Source organism: Globicephala melas, chromosome 3, assembly GCF_963455315.2.
Source record: "Globicephala melas chromosome 3, mGloMel1.2, whole genome shotgun sequence".
In the NCBI taxonomy this organism is placed as follows: Eukaryota; Metazoa; Chordata; class Mammalia; order Artiodactyla; family Delphinidae; genus Globicephala; species Globicephala melas.
In genome coordinates, this window is record NC_083316.1 from 42,831,471 (window position 1) to 42,850,510 (window position 19,040).

The following is a 19,040-nucleotide window of genomic DNA, read 5'->3' on the forward strand; positions in this document are numbered from 1 at the left end:
AGGTTTACATTATACAAATATTGTTCTCTGAATGGGCCAGTTAACATAGTCTGATTATCTTTACTATTTTTCCAATTTTGTCACCTCTGTGTTTCAAGGGAGAATTATTATAATTATTATAAATGCCAGGGTCAAGTGAAAATTGATCAAAACCATTTCACATACCAGTTTGCTTTAACCTTGGGCCACACTCTTAGAGCAATTTATTTACCCTGTAGTTTGATTGTCTTTCTTTTTTCTTGTTGGGAGAAGAAACATGCCCTTTTCATCATATTATTACCTTTCTGGGTTCAAAGTTAGTATTGTCTGGAAGCTATATCCTCAAATATGTTGGTGTTGTTAACTTTTATGAATGGACATTTTAATTTTGGCGAGTACTTGGTGTGCTTTGCAGATCCCTGGGAGTGTGTTGTATTTCTTTGATAATTTTTCCTAAGCTTTCTCTGTTCTTTCTTTATGGAACTTCTATTAATTTTGCTAGAACTGCAAAATTAATCTCTAAATGTCCTATCGTTCATGTTTTTTCATCTTTTTGCTTATGTTCTGGTAGAATACTTACCATCTTTAAACGCGTTTAAAACATTTTTAGCAATTTTATTTCCAATCTTACTTTGTTTTTCTAAATGTTGCTTAAAAATGAATGTTCTGCTTTACTAATACTTGTTTAATCCTTGTAATTTAACCTGAGAAATCTTTTTTTTTTTTTGCATTAAGCATTTGTTTTCCTGCTGCTTGGCATCAGAAATCTTAAGCCTTTATCAACTTCTAAGTATATTGAATGCTGGCTTTAGTCAAATTCAGTAATCTCTTCATTTTTGTGCATTTCCCTCCAACCCCTAGAGTCTAGTGCCCTCTCCTCCCTCTCTAACTCTGTTCATCAAGGCCTCCTCTCAAGAGAAGGGATAAGTTGAGATGTGAATAATAAAGCTTAGATTTTCTTCTATTGAATTCTTTGCATTTTAAGAAGTCAAAGGTTCTGGCCTGAAGTGGGAAGCTCAAACTAAAGTGGGAAGCTCAAAATGTGGAATAGCTGTACCAGTGAAGGGATAAAGATGAAGAATGGTCCTGATTTCGTATTGGGTACATGACTTACTGCATCTGTCTGTTAGGGTCTTGGGGTAGAATAGTCCTCGTTTTCTGGTTTAACTTTTCAGCATTGATAACATTTCATCATAGGGCAGCAGCATAAGTTTACCCTCCCACATTTCCCCTAGCTTTACACTTTGAGCTGTTTTTATAATCTCTTTATTGGTCCCCTAATTCGGGAGAAGACAGCTCTTCATGTTGTTTGGTTTGTGTGCTCTTTATAGATTTTTAAATATGTTTAAAATGGCACTATTAAAATTTCAGCCACACAACAGCGTGCATGATGGTCGACAGGGGTTGTCTGTGTTCAATGTCGGCTTTAGATTTCCCCGCTGTATCCCACGCAGAACAGGAAACCTAGTACCTCCTTTGTAAAAGTCCAGAATGGACTCGTATTATGTCCCAGGGTGCTGGTGGTGAGATAAGGCGCTCGTTTTACGATCCGGCCAGCAGAGAGCCAAGCCTCGGCGGCCAGACGGCTGTGTGCGGCCGTGGCCACCTCGAAGCAGCCAGTGCTGGAAAGCAGCTTCGTCTGCATCCCGCCTCCGGCTTGTGCAGGCGGCCCCCGGGGGCGGCCCTGACCTGGTGGTCCTTCCTCTCCCGGACCTGGCAGCGTTCTCTCCGTTCTCTCCGCGGCCTCGATTGGGGAATGCCAACTAGTACTGGGGGCGTGGGGCGGCAGGAGCCTTCCCCCCGGGGCGGAGCCGGAGGTTGGCCTCAAGGGATCTGAGGGACTGCGATGAGCAGCTGTTAGGAAGGCCTCCCTGCCGCCGGGAGCTCTGGCTGACCAAGTCCAGGTGAGTGTGGGGCGTGCGCGCGTGGTGGGCTGGCACCGCGGGGCTTTCCTCCGGCCTTCCCTTTAGAATCGCAGCTCCTAAATCACTTTGGACCGCGTAGGTTATCGACCCAAGTTTTACTTCAAATCTCGGGGGATTTATCAACCTATGTAAAACCCATTCGTAGACCCAGCGAAAGGCCCCAGAACCGAAGATTAAATGACTCCTGCTTTAGAGACAGTTGGTGGTGCCCCGAGGAATTCCTCGTGAAGAGAGAATGGGGGTGGGTGGGTGTGGGTTGGAGTGGGGGAAACAGCAGGGTTAGTGTGCTGAAACACTGCGGAGGCTGGAAATTGCGGTGAGCAAATGATTTGTCTTAGAGCTTGGGGTCTGGCGATTCAGGTTAATCCTTTAAGCGACTCATTACTTGTTTTACTGTAATTTAGGAGACTGCCAAATTGTCAGCGTAGGGCATTGAAATCTTTTCTGTGGGGGATTTTGCATGTGAGAATTCCTTGAAAGATTTTTTTCTGCTGTCAGTATTTTCTGGATTTGGAGTCTCATGTGTTTGTAGAATTCTTTTTCAGCATTCAGGAACAAAACCCAACTTTTTCTCCCCTTCTTTGTATATGAACTTGTTAATTCTCCTAAAGTCTTGGCTATATCTATTTAACCTGATTTTCTCCTTAGTTTTGGGAGGGGGTTACCATGTGGGGGGTAAATTCTCAACAGAGGTAAGAGCAGTTTAAAATACTCAAAAACTTGTATGTGTAGGATGAGAAGCTCCTGTGTGACAAGGTAGGTATGATGCTTTATTATAAAGAACTAGTTGGAGTAACCTTAACACTGGCTTTAATGTTGACTTGGTGTTGCCTAGCACTATCAGTGATCTGCTTTATGCCTCAGTTTGCTTTTATGTAAAAGAAAGACAGTAACTGGATTTTTCTTCATTTGGTGTTCACCCAATGAAGATGCACACAGTCAGTGCATGCAGTTACAATAAAATACTTTTAAAGAGGCAACTTTGTGTAAGAATGCAGGGTATTATAGCCAAATGCTGGTGCACTTGTATTTTTATGTTCATATTCTAATATTGAATTAGCTGATATATCTTTTTAAAAAATTTTTTTTAAAAATTTATTTTTTGGCTGCGTTGGGTCTTCGTTGCAGCATGTGGGCTACTCTTTGTTGCAGTGTGCGGGCTTCTCATTGCGGTGGCTTCTCTTGTTGCAGAGCACGGGCTCTAGGTGCATGGGCTTCAGTAGTTGTGGTGCACGGGCTCAGTAGTTGTGGCTCACGTCAGTAGTTGTGGCGCATGGGCTTACTTGCTCTGCCACATGTGGGGTCTTCCCAGACCAGGGATCGAACCCATGTCCCCTGCATTGGCAGGCAGATTCTTAACCACTGCGCCACCAGGGAAGTCCCTAGCTGATATATCAACGTTCAATAAATAGTTGATTCTCGAGAAATATGTCAGAGATCACATTTGCAACTATAGTGCTTGAATTGCTTATAAATATCACAGGGGCATGAGTGACGCTTGTTAATTGACTATTTCTGCATCTTACTATATATCTCATCTATCGATTGTTTCATCAGTCATAGGATGCTCCACCACCGGAGCATCTACAGATACTAATCAACTAATGCATTTGTACCAGTTAAATGCAGTGCAGGTTCTGACAATTTTAACATGTTTGTTCTTCAGCTGAATTATCTTACTATATTACTAGTCATGGGGGATGGTGGAAAGTTTGGATTCAGTCATTTATTTCAATTCTGTAGACAGAATTACTGCTGCTATAGTGCAACAAAGTTAAAACCAGCATTTGAAGTACAGAATGTTTTGGTGCCAAAATAAGTACAGTTTATCATAATATGGATATTATGAATGAAATATGTAGAGAGAATGATGCTAATCACATTTAAAATAAGTAGTAACAGTCTTCTTGTAGTTTTCTCTGTATATAATTGGGTAGGAAAGTGAACCCTACTCAAGTCAGAAGACGCAGATTGACCTAAGTTTGAACCCGAGCTCAACATCTTACTATTTGTGTGCTTTGGGACAGGTTAACTTTTTAATCTTTTTATTTGAAATAAGATTTTCATATTATAAAATGCACAGATATTTAGTGTATGGCTTAAATTTTTACCTACATATACTTAAAACCATTGTGTGAATCAAGGTGGGTAACATTTCTATCACCTTCTTGTCCCTTTGCACTCAACTCCCTTGCCCAGAGGTAACCACTATTCTGATTTTTATAACCATAAATTATATTTGTTCCTGAATTCTATATAAATGGAATCATAGAGTACGCTCTCTTTTGTGTTTGGTTTTGTTTAGGATAGTATTTGTGAGATTCATCCATGTTGTGTGTATCAGTAGGTCTCTTTTATTGTGTGGTCTGTCATGTGAATATACTATAAATTGTTTTTCCAGTTTCTTGTTGATGAGCATTTGAGTTGTTCCCAGTTTTTAACTACTATAAATAAAGCTTCTGTGAGTATTCTACTACAAGTCTTTCGGTGAACACAGCCCTCAGTTCTCTTAGGCATGTACCTAGGAGTGGAATTGCTGGATCATGGGGTAGGTATGTGTTTAACTTGATTAGAAACAAAGACTTTTCCAAAATGGTTGAATCATTTATAGCTACCAGCATTGTAAGAGTGTTCCACTTGCTTCACATCCTCACCATTTTTTGGTATTGCTGGCTTTTAAAATTCTAACCATTTACTGTGGTTTTAATTTATGTTTACCTGATGATTAGTGATGTCGAGCACCTTTTCATGTGTCGGTCATTTATTTCATTCTTTCTTCACCTGTTTACATGTCTACCTGGTCACAGTCTTGGCAACAGTACACCTGGGAGTGGTAAAAGGGGTGGAGAAAAGGTGGAATCAAGGGGTGGGGTGCTATCTTGCTGCTTGGTGGTGACACCAAGAATTGTGAAATGGTTTATCTTTTTTTGAGTCACTGATTATATCTACTAGAATGACACTAGCTGCTTTTACAACTCCCAAAACTTCAGTGACTTAACAAGATAGAAGGAGGTTTTTGCTCACCTAACTATCCAAGGAGGGTGTTCCTGCAAGGTAGGTGGCCTCTCAAATTGTTACTTAGGACTTCAGGCTTCTTCCATCATGTGGCTCTGTGATCTTTGGTACATGGCTTCCAAGGTCTTTATGCTTCTCTTCATCAAACCAGGAAAAGGGGAAGAGGTGGGTGGGGAAGGCAGAGGTGCACATACGGAAGATATTTATGGATTAGGCAAGGAAATGGCATATATACCTCTTCTCACATTCCACTGTTGAGAATTTAGTCACATCTAATTGTAAGGGAGACTAGGTAAAGTAGCCTTTTCTGTACACCCAGGAAACTGGGAATCAGCTAGCAGTCTCTGCCAATACTGGTGAAATGGGATGTTCTTAGGAACAGTCACTGGATTTCTGTACTAAACTCAGGACAAAGACTAAATTCTTGATTTGTTTCAAGTAGCAAAGAACCTGTGTAAACTGCTAAGAAGATATTAAATAAGATACCTCCCCATTCTGTGTTTTTGCAACCTGCCTGTGCTGTAGGAGTTGGAGAGTGACCATCAAAGATAATGATAACTTAATAAATCCACTTTGTGCTGGCTTAAAATGCTTTGGTGAAAGCTGTTATCCAGTGTAATTTTATTTATGTAATATCTTACATTTATGAAATGTAATTTAGGATAAGGTAATAAAATTTATCTTTCATTAATATTTCAGGACTTTTTGATATTAAAACTTTAAAAAAGTGTTTAAGTATTTTTTAGTGACTTATTAGAACACTACTTCTAAGACTGTCCATGGGGAAATGCGAAGTTGTTTCTTTCACACCTTTCCCTTGAGCTACTAAGATACTCCTAATATATTGTAGTTGCTAAGTCATTCCACTGATCTTTTGTAATTAAAATCGTCAACTAATAAGCAGTTGCCTTGAATTATTTAAACCTTGGGTCAGCAATCTTTCTAGCTCTTGAGTCCAGTGCACATCATTGTTAGAAGGAAGAGAGGGAGAAGAAAACAAAGGAAGAAAGAAGGGAACAGAAAGAAAATGAGTGTGAGGTGAGGTGCAGTAGAGCTTCCTAAGTAGCCCTGCTTTTAAGCCTTCCTTGGGCAAATCATTGCTCTAGAGCAGTACTGTCTGATAGAAGTATATTGTGAGCCACATATGTGATCAGTATATCCCAAATATCATTTCAGTATGTAATCAATATAAAAATTAAGGTACTTTACATTTTTGTACTAAATCTTTGAAATCCAGTATATATTTTATAATTACCTCATATCTCAATTTGGATGCTGTTTTCATTGGAAATACTTAGGATCGATATTTAGATTTTATCAACTATACTGAATATAGCAAATTATGATTCATGTACCCAATATAGATTCACATACTCAAGTTGTTCCAGACATACTTAAGTTTTCCAGTAGCTGAATCATGTCTCAGGTTTTAAATTTAGATTAAGTAAAATAAAATTTTTAAAAATTCAGTTTTTCAGTTGCACTAGCTGTGTTTCAAGTGCTTAGTAGCCATATGTGGTTAGTGGCTATGGCTACTTTAGTGACAGTGCAACTCTAAAGTCTAGACTAAGTTAACTGTAAGCTCTAGGAAGGCAGGGACTTCTGCCTGGCACTGAGAAAGTGCTCAGGAAATATTTGTGGTTTGCAAATAATATCCTATTTTAAAGTTGGTAGAGTTGAAAGTGAGACTTAATAAATAAACTAATTTAATTAATTGAATAGCTGGAGGGGAGCCAGGCTTCCAAAGCTACGTCTTTGTTTCCAAAATTTAATTATTCCTAATAAGCATTTAGTGTGGAGCTATTTAGGCCAGAATGGCTATACATTTTTGGAGCATGCCTCTTTCCACTCCAGTGGCTGGCAGCTCTGGTCAAATTGCATATTAATTGCCACATAGTGGATTAGCTAAACAACTATGGGGGAAAGTAGTCAGTCTGATCTTTCTGTATTTCATTGGTTTGAATTTGGGGAATATAAACTAAAGGAAAATGAATGAAGTCAAAATAATTAAGGTTTTAATTCTGAAAAATAATCATACATCCTATTCTATGTTGCTCGGCAGAGGAAACTATTTTGTTGTTACAGGGGCAGACACATCTAATTTAACAACAACAACAACAAAAATCTAACTTGCACAATGTTCCATAGTGTGAAAAAAGGACTACATTCTTTGAGAATGGGAGTTTTATGTTTTAACATCCCTATGTTTTTTCCCACTAATTACGCAAATTTTACTAGTTTGGTGCTCTACTCACACTTCTTCCACAAAGCCTTCCTTGGTTACTATAGTTCATAATGCTTCCTCCCATTCCTGGATTCTTTTCTCATAGACCCCAATATTTTGTCATCCAAATATATATCTACAGTGTTGTGAATTGTTTCCCATTTGACTCATGTCATGTCATATCTAGCCGTGCCAACTCAGTGTTCTCAGTGTTTAATGAGTAGCAGTTCCTCAACATTTGCTTGAGTACACAGAAAACAAGTGGAAAGAAATCCTGGCTGATAGACTTCTTAAGAACCTGACTGTTCCCATGGTTTGTGTTCAAATTGCTTTACCGCATTCTGTTTGACTTGAGTAGTGGCAGCAGCTTGGCTGAGATGGAGAGAGAGAGCTGAACTGCCAGGTATTGGGAGTACTGGATTAAACAACAAGCCAAAGGGAAAGTGACAGTCAAGTCATTAATCACTTACTGAGTTTGTATAAACAAGGGTCTAAACTAAAGAAAGACTCCCTCTGTTCCACTGTTCCCTATGGAATGTCCTACTGGTTGAGGGTCAGGTGGATCAGCACAGATGTTGGGGGTTGTCTCACTGTTCAGGGAGCCCTGAACAAAAGGCACCTGCAGATTTATGGACCTAGGGGCTGGGAGAAGGAAGAAGGAAGAGCTAGGAGTGGGAAAGTACTGAATTGGGTGAAGAAAATTGTCTTCAAGTTTTCCACCATAGGAAGACTTCCAAATAGAGACGCCTGGGCCAGGAATGCAGATGTGTGTAAGAGCATGGCCATCCATGGGGACCTGAGTCCTTGTATGCAACAACTTTCAGAAATGGCAATGCATTGTGTATTGATTTTGTACCAAATCTGATATGGAGAAGGCCTCTTTCTCCTGTGAAGCCTGCCAGGGAAAGCCTTTGTAATTGCCTATGGTCAGCCTGAAAAGTCAGGTTTTTTGGGCTGGGAGGTGGACTCCTTACATATGAAATCTAAATACTTCTATTCTCAGGACCTGAAACTATTCTCATCTATTCTAGGATGGACATTTCCTCACGTTTTAATATCTTTGAAATCAGAATGCATTTTACAGTTGACATCATCCAGGTAACAGCTGTGATCTAACTGATGCTTTTGGATAAAAATCAAGAAAAGTACCAGCAGATAGAGAGCAAGAAGGCCAAGAAGGAGAATATGGAGCTCACCTCCCCTGATGAACACATAGAAATACATCTACATGTGGAGCAATTCTCATAGAAAACAAACTGGAGACTGGCAGACTTATGTAACCAAGGCTGTAAGATCCACATGGAGTTGAGTAAGAAGGAAAGAAAAGTGGTCAGGTCAGGACCTGTGTCCCTGGGAGGAGACACAGAAGAGGAGCAGGATTATGTGGGCTCAGATCCTCCCTGGGGAGTGAACAGTTCAAACCGCGTATTGGGTGCCTTAGCCCTGAGGTCTGACACTGGGAAGACAAGTCCTTTTAGCTGGTGTGAAAACCAGTGGGACTAACAATAGAACTGTTAGGAAACTAGACTTGGCTCACGAAGAGCATGCACATGCTTGCTTACTCCTGAAACAGGGCAGAGGGCGTAGATTGAAACTGCCTGGGACTTAGGCTGGTTTCCCTCGACCACTCAGTGCATGCCCCGGCCGATGCCAAGCACCTGCTCCAGCTCCTCTTGCTCTGCAGTGCAGCTTCCCACTAGGGTGAAGGCTGCTGTTTCTGAGGAGAGTACACAGTTGTGGGGGATGGAGTGGCTCAGACCCAGCACAGCACCCATATAGGGTGAGGGCAGGCATTACTGGCATTTATGGGGGCAACAGATCAGGAGTGGGGTGGAACTCTGGTGTGCTGGGACTGCCCCAGTGTGCACCCTGGCCTGCATCAGTCACCAACTCCCATCACTCACTTGAGTCCCTCTTGCTCCAGCACTGCTCCCCTCTGGGGTAAAGGGTACTGATGCTGGGAGGGGGAAAGCACAGACTTAGAAGGAACAGAACCAGCTCAGACCTGACCCTCAGGCCTTTCGTTCCAGCAGTTTGGGACCTGCCCCTGACCCCAATAGGATGATGTTGGTCATTGAGCAGAGGAGATGCCCTGGCTCACACCTGGCTCTGACTCTAACCCCTCCATCTCCAGCCCCACCTCCCACCAAGGTGATAGCTGCCAGCACACCCTGGGGTAAGACGTGACTCATGATCACTTCAGGTCCAGCTCTCCCAGGAAAGCAACCGGGCACATGCAGACAGTATAGGCATGCTCCCACACAAGGACACCCTTGCAAGACTGGGATAGGTAACTGGTTCACCTAATTTCAAAAGAGAAAGTTAAGCAAAATGAGAAAGAGGCATTTTTTTTTCAAATGAAAGAACAAGAAAAAGAAAAAACCCTGAAAAAACTAATGAAAATGATAATTTATCAGGTAAAGAGTTAAAAGCATTAGTAATAAATGCTAACTGAATTAGGCAAAAGAATAGATGAACACAGTGAGAATTTTAATAAGGAAGTAGAAATGTAAAAAAGAACCAGTCAGAACTGAAGAATACAATAACAAATGAAAAACACACTTGAAGAAATGAACAGCAGACTCAAGTGATACAGAAGGACACATAAGTGATCTAGAAGATAGAATAAGGGAAATCACCCAATCAGAACAACAAAAAGAAAAAAAATGAGAACAGATTAAGGGACCTGTGGGAAAACACCAAGTATACTAATAGTCACATTATAGGCATCTCAGAAGAGAGAGAAAAATGTACTGAAAATGTAACTTGATTAAACTGTGGCTGAAAAATTCCTGAAACTGAAGAAGGAAATAGATATCCAGATATAGGAAGCACAGAGTCCCCCAAAAGATATGAACACAGAGACCCACAATAAGACATAACTAAAATGGCAAAAAGTTAGAATTCTAAAGGCAGCAAGAGAAAAACAAGAGTCACTTAAAAGGGAGCTCCCATAAGGCCATCAGCTGATTTTTCTGCAGAAACTTTGCAGGCCAGAGGGGAGTGGCATGATTTATTTAAAGTGCTGAAGGGAAAAAGCCTGAAACTTAGGATACTCTACTGAGTAAGGTTATAATTCAGAATTGGAAGATAGATAAAGAACTTATTAGACAAGTAAAAAAATGAAAAGAATTCATCAACACTAAACCAACCCTAAAAGAAATGTTGAAGGATTTTCTATAAGTGGAAAAGAAGGCTACAACAAGAAGTAAGAATTTATAGGAAAGGAAAAATCCAATTAGTAAAGGCAAATACATAGTAAAGGCTGTGAATCACTTTAAATAACCTAGTACAAAGATTAAAAGGTAAAAAAATTGTAAAATCAACTATAACTACAAAAAAGGGATAAACATGAATATGTAAAATATGACATCAAAAATACAAAAATGCAGGGGTGGGGAGTAAAAAAATGTAAGTCTTTTAGAATGTGTGTGAACTTAATGACTACCAGTTTAATTAAAACAGGTAGATATAGGTCAACATATGAACTCTGTGGTAACTGCAAATCAAAAACCTACAATAGATACACAAAAGCTAGAGAAAAAAGAACAAGCATACCACTAAAGCAAATAATCAAACCACAAGGGAAGAAACTAAAAAAGAAGAAAACAGAACTACAAAACAACCAGAAAACAAGTAGCAAAATGGAAATAAGTATATTTAAATGTCCGTGGACCAAATGTTCCAATCAAAAGACATAGAGTGCCTAATTGGATAAAACAGTAAGACCCATGTATATGCTGCTTACAAGATACTCACTTCAGAGCTAAAGACACACATGGAATTAAAGTGAGGGTATGGAAAAGAATATTTCATGCAAGTAGAAACGACAAGAAAGCTGGGGTAGCAATACTCATATAAGACAAGATAGACTTTAATTTTTGAATTTTACTTTATTTACTTTTTTATACAGTAGGTTTTTATTAGTCATCAATTTTATACACATTAGTGTATACATGTCAATCCCAATTGCCCAATTCATCACACCACCATCCCCACCCCACTGTGGCTTTCCCCCCTTGGTGCCCATACGTTTGTTCTCTACGTCTGTCTCAAGTTCTGCCCTGCAAACCGGTTCATCTGTACCATTTTTCTAGGTTCCACATACATACATTAATATACGATATTTATTTTTCTCTTTCTGACTTACTTCACTCTGTATGACAGTCTCTAGATCCATCCACGTCTCAACAAATGACCCAATTTCGTTCCTTTTTATGGCTGAGTAATATTCCATTATATATATGTACCACATCTTCTTTATCCATTCATCTGTCGACGGGCATTTAGGTTGCTTCCATGACCTGGCTGTTGTAAATAGTGCTGCAATGAACATTGGGGTGCATGTGTCTTTTCGAATTATAGTTTTCTCTGGGTATATGCCCAGTAGTGGGATTGCTGGATCATATGATAATTCTATTTTTAATTTTTTAAGGAACCTCCATTACTGTTCTCCACAGTGGCTGTATCAATTTACACCCCCACCAACAGTGTAAGAGGGTTCCCTTTTCTCCACACCCTCTCCAGCATTTGTTGTTTGTAGATTTTCTGATGATGCCCATTCTAACTGGTGTGAGGTGGTATCTCATTGTAGTTTTGGTTTGCATTTCTCTAATAGTTAGTGATGTTGAGCAGCTTTTCATGTGCTTCTTGGCCATCTGTATGTCTTCTTTGGAGAAATGTCTATTTAGGTCTTCTGCCCATTTTTGGATTGGGTTGTTTGTTTTTAAAATATTGAGCTGCATGAGCTGTTTATATATTTTGGAGATTAATCCTTTGTCTGTTGATTCATTTGCAAATATTTTCTCCCATTCTGAGGGTTGTCTTTTTGTCTTGTTTATGGTTTCCTTTGCTGTGCAAAAGCTTTTGAGTTTCATTAGGTCCCATTTGTTTATTTTTGTTTTTATTTCCATTACTCTAGGAGGTAGATCAAAAAAGATCTTGCTGTGATTTATGTCAAAGAGTGTTCTTCCTATGTTTTCCTCTAAGTGTTTTATAGTGTCTGGTCTTACATTTAGGTCTCTAATCCATTTTGAGTTTATTTTTGTGTTTGGTGTTAGGGAGTGTTCTAATTCCATTCTTTTACATGTAGCTGTCCAGTTTTCCAAGCACCACTTATTGAAGAGACTGTCTTTTCTCCATTGTATATCCTTGCCTCCTTTGTCATAGATTAGTTGACCATAGGTGTGTGGGTTTATCTCTGGGCTTTCTATCTTCTTCCATTGATCTATGTTTCTGTTTTTGTAAGATAAGATAGACTTTAAAACAAAGTCTATAACAAAAGACAAATAAGGTCATTATATATTGATAAAGGGATCAATACAATAAGAGGATATAACATTTGTTAACATGTATGCACCTTACATAGGAGCACCAAAATGTATAAAGCAAATGTTAACAGATGTAAAGGGAGAAATTAACTTTAATAATAGGTGACTTTAACACCTCACTTACATCAGTGGACAGATCATCCAGACAGAAAATCAACAAGGAAACAGTAGTATTAAGTGATACATTAGATCAGTTGGACTTAATAGATATCTATAGGATATTCCACCCCAAACCAGCAGAATACACGTTCTTTTCAAGTGCACATGGAACGTTCTCCAAGGTAGGTCATATGCTAGGCCACAACACAAGTCTCAACAAATTTAAGAGGATAGAAATTATATCAAGCATTTTTTCTGACCACAACAGTATGAAACTAGAGATCAGCTACAGTAAGGAAAATGGGGAAACAACCCCAAACACATGGAGACTAAACAACAAGCTACTAAAAAACCAATGGGTCAATGAAGAAATAAAAAGAAAATCAGAAAATACCTTGAGACAAAATAAAAGCACAACTTTCCAAAATCTATGGGACACAGCAAAAACAGGTCTATAAAGGGAAGCTTATAGCAATACAGGTCTACCTCAGGAAACAAGAAAAATCTCAAACAACCTAACCTACCATCTAAAGGAATTAGAAAAAGAAGAACAAACAAAGCCCAAAGTCAGTAGAAGGAAGGAAATAGTAAAGATCAACAAGGAGGGCTTCCCTGGTGATGCAGTGGTTGAGAGTCCGCCTGCCGATGCAGGGGACACGGGTTTGTGCCCTGGTACGGGAAGATCCCACATGCCGTGGAGCGGCCAGGCCCGTGAGCCATGGCTGCTGAGCCTGCGTGTCCGGAGCCTGTGCTCCACAACAGGAGAGGCCACAACAGTGAGAGGCCCACGTACCGCAAAAAAAAAAAAAAAAAAAAAAAAGATCAACAAGGAAATGAAAAAGAGCCCCCCCCCCCAAAAAAAAAACCAATGGAAAAGATCAGTGAAGCCAAGAGCTGTTTTTTTGAAAAACAAAACAAAACAAAATTGATAAGTCTTTAGCCAGGCCCATCAAGAAAAAAATAGAGGACCCAAATAAAATAAGAAGTGAAAGAGGAGAAATAACAGCTGGTACCACAGAGCTACAAAAAATCGTAAGAGAATACTATGAACAGTTATACACCAACAAATTGGACAAGCTAGAAGAAATGGACACATTTCTTTAAGCATACAGTCTTCCAAGACTGAATCAGGAAGAAATAGACAATCTGAACAGACAAATCACTAGTGAAATTGAATTTGTAATTTTAAAAACTTCCAGTAAACAAAAGTCCAGGACTGGAAGACTTCACAGGGGAATTCTATCAAACACATAAAGAAGCACTAATACCTATACTTCTCAAACTATTCCAAAAAAGTTGAAGAGGAGGGAACACCCCCCAATTCATTTCTATGAGGCTTGTATTACTCTGATACCAAAACCAGACAAAGACACTACCGAAAAAAAAACAAAATCACAAGCCAGTATCTCTGCTGAACATAGACGCAAAAATCCTCAACAAAATATTAGCAAACCAAATCCAACAATATATAAAAAGGATCATACACAATGATCAGGTAGGATTTATTCCAGGGCTGCAAGGATGGTTCAATATTTGCAAATCAATCAGTGTGATACACCACCGTAACAAAAGGAAGGATAAAAAAATCACATGATCATCTCAATAGACTCAGAAAAAGCATTTGACAAAATTCACCATCCAATCACAATAAAAAAACCTCTCATTGAAGTTGGTATATAGGGAACATACCTCAACATAATAAAGGGCATTTATGACAAACTCATAGCTAACATCATTCTCAATAGTGAAAAGCTGAAAGCTTTTCCTCTCAAATCTGGAATAAGACAAGAATGTCCACTCTCGCTACTTTAATTTAACATAGTATTGGAAGTCCTAGCCACAGCAAACAAGAAAAAGAAAAGTCATCCAAATTGGAAGGGAAGAAGTAAAACTGTCTCTATTTGCAGATGATGTGATACTATATATGTAGAAAACCCTAAAGTCTCCACCAAACTCTATCAGAAGTAATAAATGAATTAATTAAAGTTGCAACATACAAGATTACTATACAGAAATCTGTACATTTTCTAGCCACTAGTAGTGAACTTTCAGAAAGAGAAAGCAAGAAATCAATTCTATTTAAAATCACATCAAAAGAATAAAATACCTAATAATAAACATAACCAAGGAGGTGAAAGACCTGTGCTCTGAAAACTTTTTTTTTTTAGGCCACGTGTGAGGGCATGTGGGATCTTAGTTCCCTGACCAGGAATTGAAACTACATCCCCTGCATTGGAAGCGTGGAGTCTTAACCACTGGACCTCCAGGGAAGTCCCTGAAAACTATGAAACATTGATGAAGGAAATTGAAGATGATACAAAGAAATGGAAAGATATCCCATGTTCATGGATTGGAATAATTTTGTTAACATACCCATACTACCCAAAGCAATCTACAGATTTAATGCAATCCCTGTTTAAAATACTCATGACATTTTTCACAGTAGAACAAATAATCCTAAAATATATATGGGACCACAAAAGACTCTGAATACCCAAAACAATCTTGAGAAAAAAAGAACAAAGCTGTAGGTGTTACGCTTCCTGACTTCAGACTGTACTACAAATCTACAGTAATCAAAACAGTATGGTACTTGCACAAAAACAGACTCAGAGATCAATGGGACAGAATAGAGAGCCCAGAAATAAACCCACACACTTATGTTCAATTAGTCTTTGACAAAGGAGGCAAGAATATACAATGGAGAAAAGATAATCACTTCAACAAGTGGTGCTGGGAAAACTGGACAGCTACATGTAAAACAATGAGATTAGAACATTTCCTCACACCATATGTAAAAATAAACTCAAAATGGGTTAAAGACCTAAATTTAAAACTTGAAGCCTTAGAACTCCTAGAGGAAAACAAAAGCAGAACACCATTTGACATAAAGTGTAGCAATATTCTTTTGGATCTGTTTCCTAAGGCAAAAGAAATAAAAGCAAAAATAAACAAATGGGGCCTAATTAGACTAAAAGCTTTTGCACAGCAAAGGAACCCATCAACAAAGAAAAGACAACCTACTGAATGGGAGAAGATATTTGCAAATGATATGACCAACAAGGAGTTAATATCCAATATATATAAATAGCTCATACAACTTAGCATCAGAAAAACCCAATAGCCCAATTAAAAAATGGGCAGAAGACCCGAATAGACATTTTTCCAAAGAAGACATACAGATGATCAACAGGCACAAGAAAAGATGTTCAGCGTTGCTAATCATTAGGGAAATGCAAATCAAAACCCAGTGAGATATCACCTCACACATGTCATGGCTATCATTAAAAAGTTCTGGGGCAATTTGACTGGTTCTCAGCTGATAATAAAACAATGAAAGAAGAAATGAGCAATGACTATCTGTGTACATCTGTTTCCCATTTCTTTTTTTTTTTTTTAGTTATAATGATGTGGGAAAAAGCCATTTGGTATTTGTGGGAGGTGCTTAGTTATGTGAAAATGTAAATGTTTTCCATTCATGTGTCTTAAACATTTTTCGAATTAATTAATGAGGTAAATGCTTAAAAGGCTTATAAAGTTTCCCAGAGAGCATGGTACATCATTAGTGTTTGGCATAATAATGTAATGGAGTCTACTTGTGAGAGTTTGCTTGGAAGGTTGTTATTTGATTCTATTATATTTCAAGAAAGTAGATTTCAGAAAACCACTTTAAATTGCCTCATTCACATCATTGTTCAAATTGAAGTGGGACTGTGTGCACAGTGGTTTTGCAGTTTTACTGCAGTTTTTCTTTTGTAATTAGTGGAAGTGCAGAAGTGGAGTTTTGAGTTAGTGGAATCACAACCACGTTCCTTAATTAGCCTATTAAAATCCCAAGCCCTAGAAATGGGGTCATTGCTTCTTGCAGGTATAGAGTTGGGAGTAAGAATTACAGAGGACATAACTATAATAGTTTAGAAATTTGTTTTGGAAATAAGCCAGAATTTGTTAATCTAAAGGAGTGTTATCTTTTACAAGTCAGTTTACAGGATCACAGATGTATTTCAAGGATATTGTAACTGCTCAAAATTCAGTAATTCCAACTACTTTTTGGATATCTACCTGCCTTTTTACTGCTAACATTTCCCAACTGTTACCTTTTCTTTCCTGATCAGTTTACACTTTGAATCCATCGGTTTAGATATTACTATTTTTTTTCCACCACCTTATATTTTCTTAAAACCAAATTACTCCAAGCATCATTGTTAAATTGGGGCTCATTTGGTTGCAAGGAATAAAAACTGGTTCAATCTAACTTCAGTCAGTAGCAGATTATTTCAGTTACATAACAGGAAATGTCAGGGACGTCCACAGGCAGGGAATACACCAGGTCTCATGTGTTCCACACAAGCAGCTGGGAAGTCGGTTATCGATCTGTCTGTTATCACATGGACTCTCACCTTTGCTTCTCTCTTTGCTTTTCTTCACTCCCTTCTTAACCTTTCTTTCTTACATATATAAAACATGGCTGCCAGCACCCATATGACCCTGACAGTCCCATTGTCCACCACCATCTAGCTCACTCAGTTCCACATTCCCAGAGGGGAGAATCTGATGGGTCAGCCTGGTCTATGAATCACATGTAACCTGAGATAGGAAGGTATATTCATTTCTTTGAGCTATTGTAACAAACTAGCCCAAACTTGGTGGGTAACAACATAGATATTTATTCTCTCACAGTCTGGAGGCCAAAAATCCAAAATCGAGCTTTCAGCAGGATTGGTTCCCTCTGCAGGCTCTGAGGGAGAATCTGTTCCATACCTCTTTCTTAGCTTCTGGTGGCTTCGCAATCCTTGGTGTCCTTTGACTTGCAGATGCATCACTCCAATCTCTGCTTCTGTAGTCACATAGCTTTCCTCTTGTGTCTCTCTGTGTTTGACTCTCCTTTTCTGCCTCTTATAAAGATACTGGTCACTGGCTTTAGGGCCCACCTAATCCAGGATAGTCACTTTTAGAGATCCTTACCTTAATTACATCTGCAAAGACCCTTATTCCAAATAAGGTCATATTGCGAGTTCTGGGTGGACTTAACTTCCGAGGGTCCACTGTTTGACTCACTGAAGGAGGTATAGTCAAGGGCTACCATTGGGTCTTCTAGACCCCATCCCAGGTGCCGTAAATGTCACGCTCTTATACATCTCTACCAGGAATATTTATTTTATAATTTTGTACATTTACCTTGAATGTACCACTAAAATTTCCCTTTCTCTTAATTACTTTCTGGTGTACATTTCCCATAGAGCAGAATTAATGGCTCTTCTTTCTCATTTCCTGTAGCACTTTATACACACCTTTGACAGCACTTGCTACTTTGCTTTATAGCACCTTGTTTACAAGTCTGTTTTCCTACCTAAGTTGTGAACTTTTCCTGGTTGGGGCCTCTGCTTTTCTCAACTTTGTTTCCACAGAGTCAAGCACAGGACCTAACATTGAATTATGTTTGTGGAATCGAGTTGAAAGGCTGCAAGGCATGGATTTCTTCTCTCCCCCTCCAACCTCAGTGTTACTTTCTTCAAGTATATTAATTACCCATTCTAGCCAGCGCTATCTGATATGTGCTCTGTCTCATGCTCTGTTACATGCTCAGATCTGCTTTAGCCCTTATCAACAAATTCCTGCTGACATAGCTTCAGTGGCCCCTGCAGGTCCAATTTGCCCTCCTCCTTCAGTTCACATTTATCTTCCCTATTGTACATGTTATTTGCAGTGATTGTATTCTATGAAGTCACTGTGAGCACTGAATTAGTGAATACTGAACTCTTCTCCCTAGGGGAAGCACAGGGTTGAGTTCCTGTGAGACTCTGGTCACAACATGTTTGCCAGCTATTCAGTACATAACTTTGTTTCATATGTGTTTCCATTTAAAGACACCTAGCTTAATATATATTGTTGGTGCATCAACCTTGAAGTCACAGCCAACAGCAGTGTATGTGTTGTGTAAATTTTACACTCTGTAAGCAGTGTAAGCTTTGTCAGTGTCTCATGCCTGACAAAGCTTATCTAACACATATATGTTCTGTCAGGCACATCACAGCCTTCTGCTTAGGACCACTAGACAGCACTTCAGTGCTATGCTTGGGGGCCATTTTAAACAGAATCACCATCAAAAAGCACAAAAATGCGAAAACTGTGGCACTAAGTAGACCATGAAAAGGATGTGTGTACAGTACGAGAATAGTGTTGCCTTGTTCAACCTCAGCTGGGAATGTGTACTTCCAGCGACTCAAGGTTTTCAACACTGCTCATGTCTGTGAATGACCACGATACAGCTCAGGTGTTCATTTTGGGGACACAAAGTAAATTTTAGAGAGTAGGCGAATTTGCAGATATGAATCCATGGATAATGAGGGTCGATTGTACCCATCTGGTGTCTCAATTGACCGTTATGAAATTTACAGCACAGGTCATCTTGGTGGCCTCCCTTTTAGTGTTTTTAGGTTTCAGCTTTCTCATCTTTCCCAATTCAGT

The 19,040-nt window shown here is 39.1% G+C and overlaps 1 protein-coding gene across 1 annotated transcript in view; it reads left to right on the forward strand.

The window, feature by feature from the left end:
• Positions 1-1,838: 1,838 nt before the first annotated feature.
• Positions 1,839-19,040, forward strand: part of IL31RA (interleukin 31 receptor A) — a 43,161-nt gene continuing 25,959 nt past the window's right edge. The window contains 1 exon segment of the mRNA XM_060295423.1: positions 1,839-1,883. The gene's annotated coding sequence lies outside the window, so the exon portion shown is untranslated.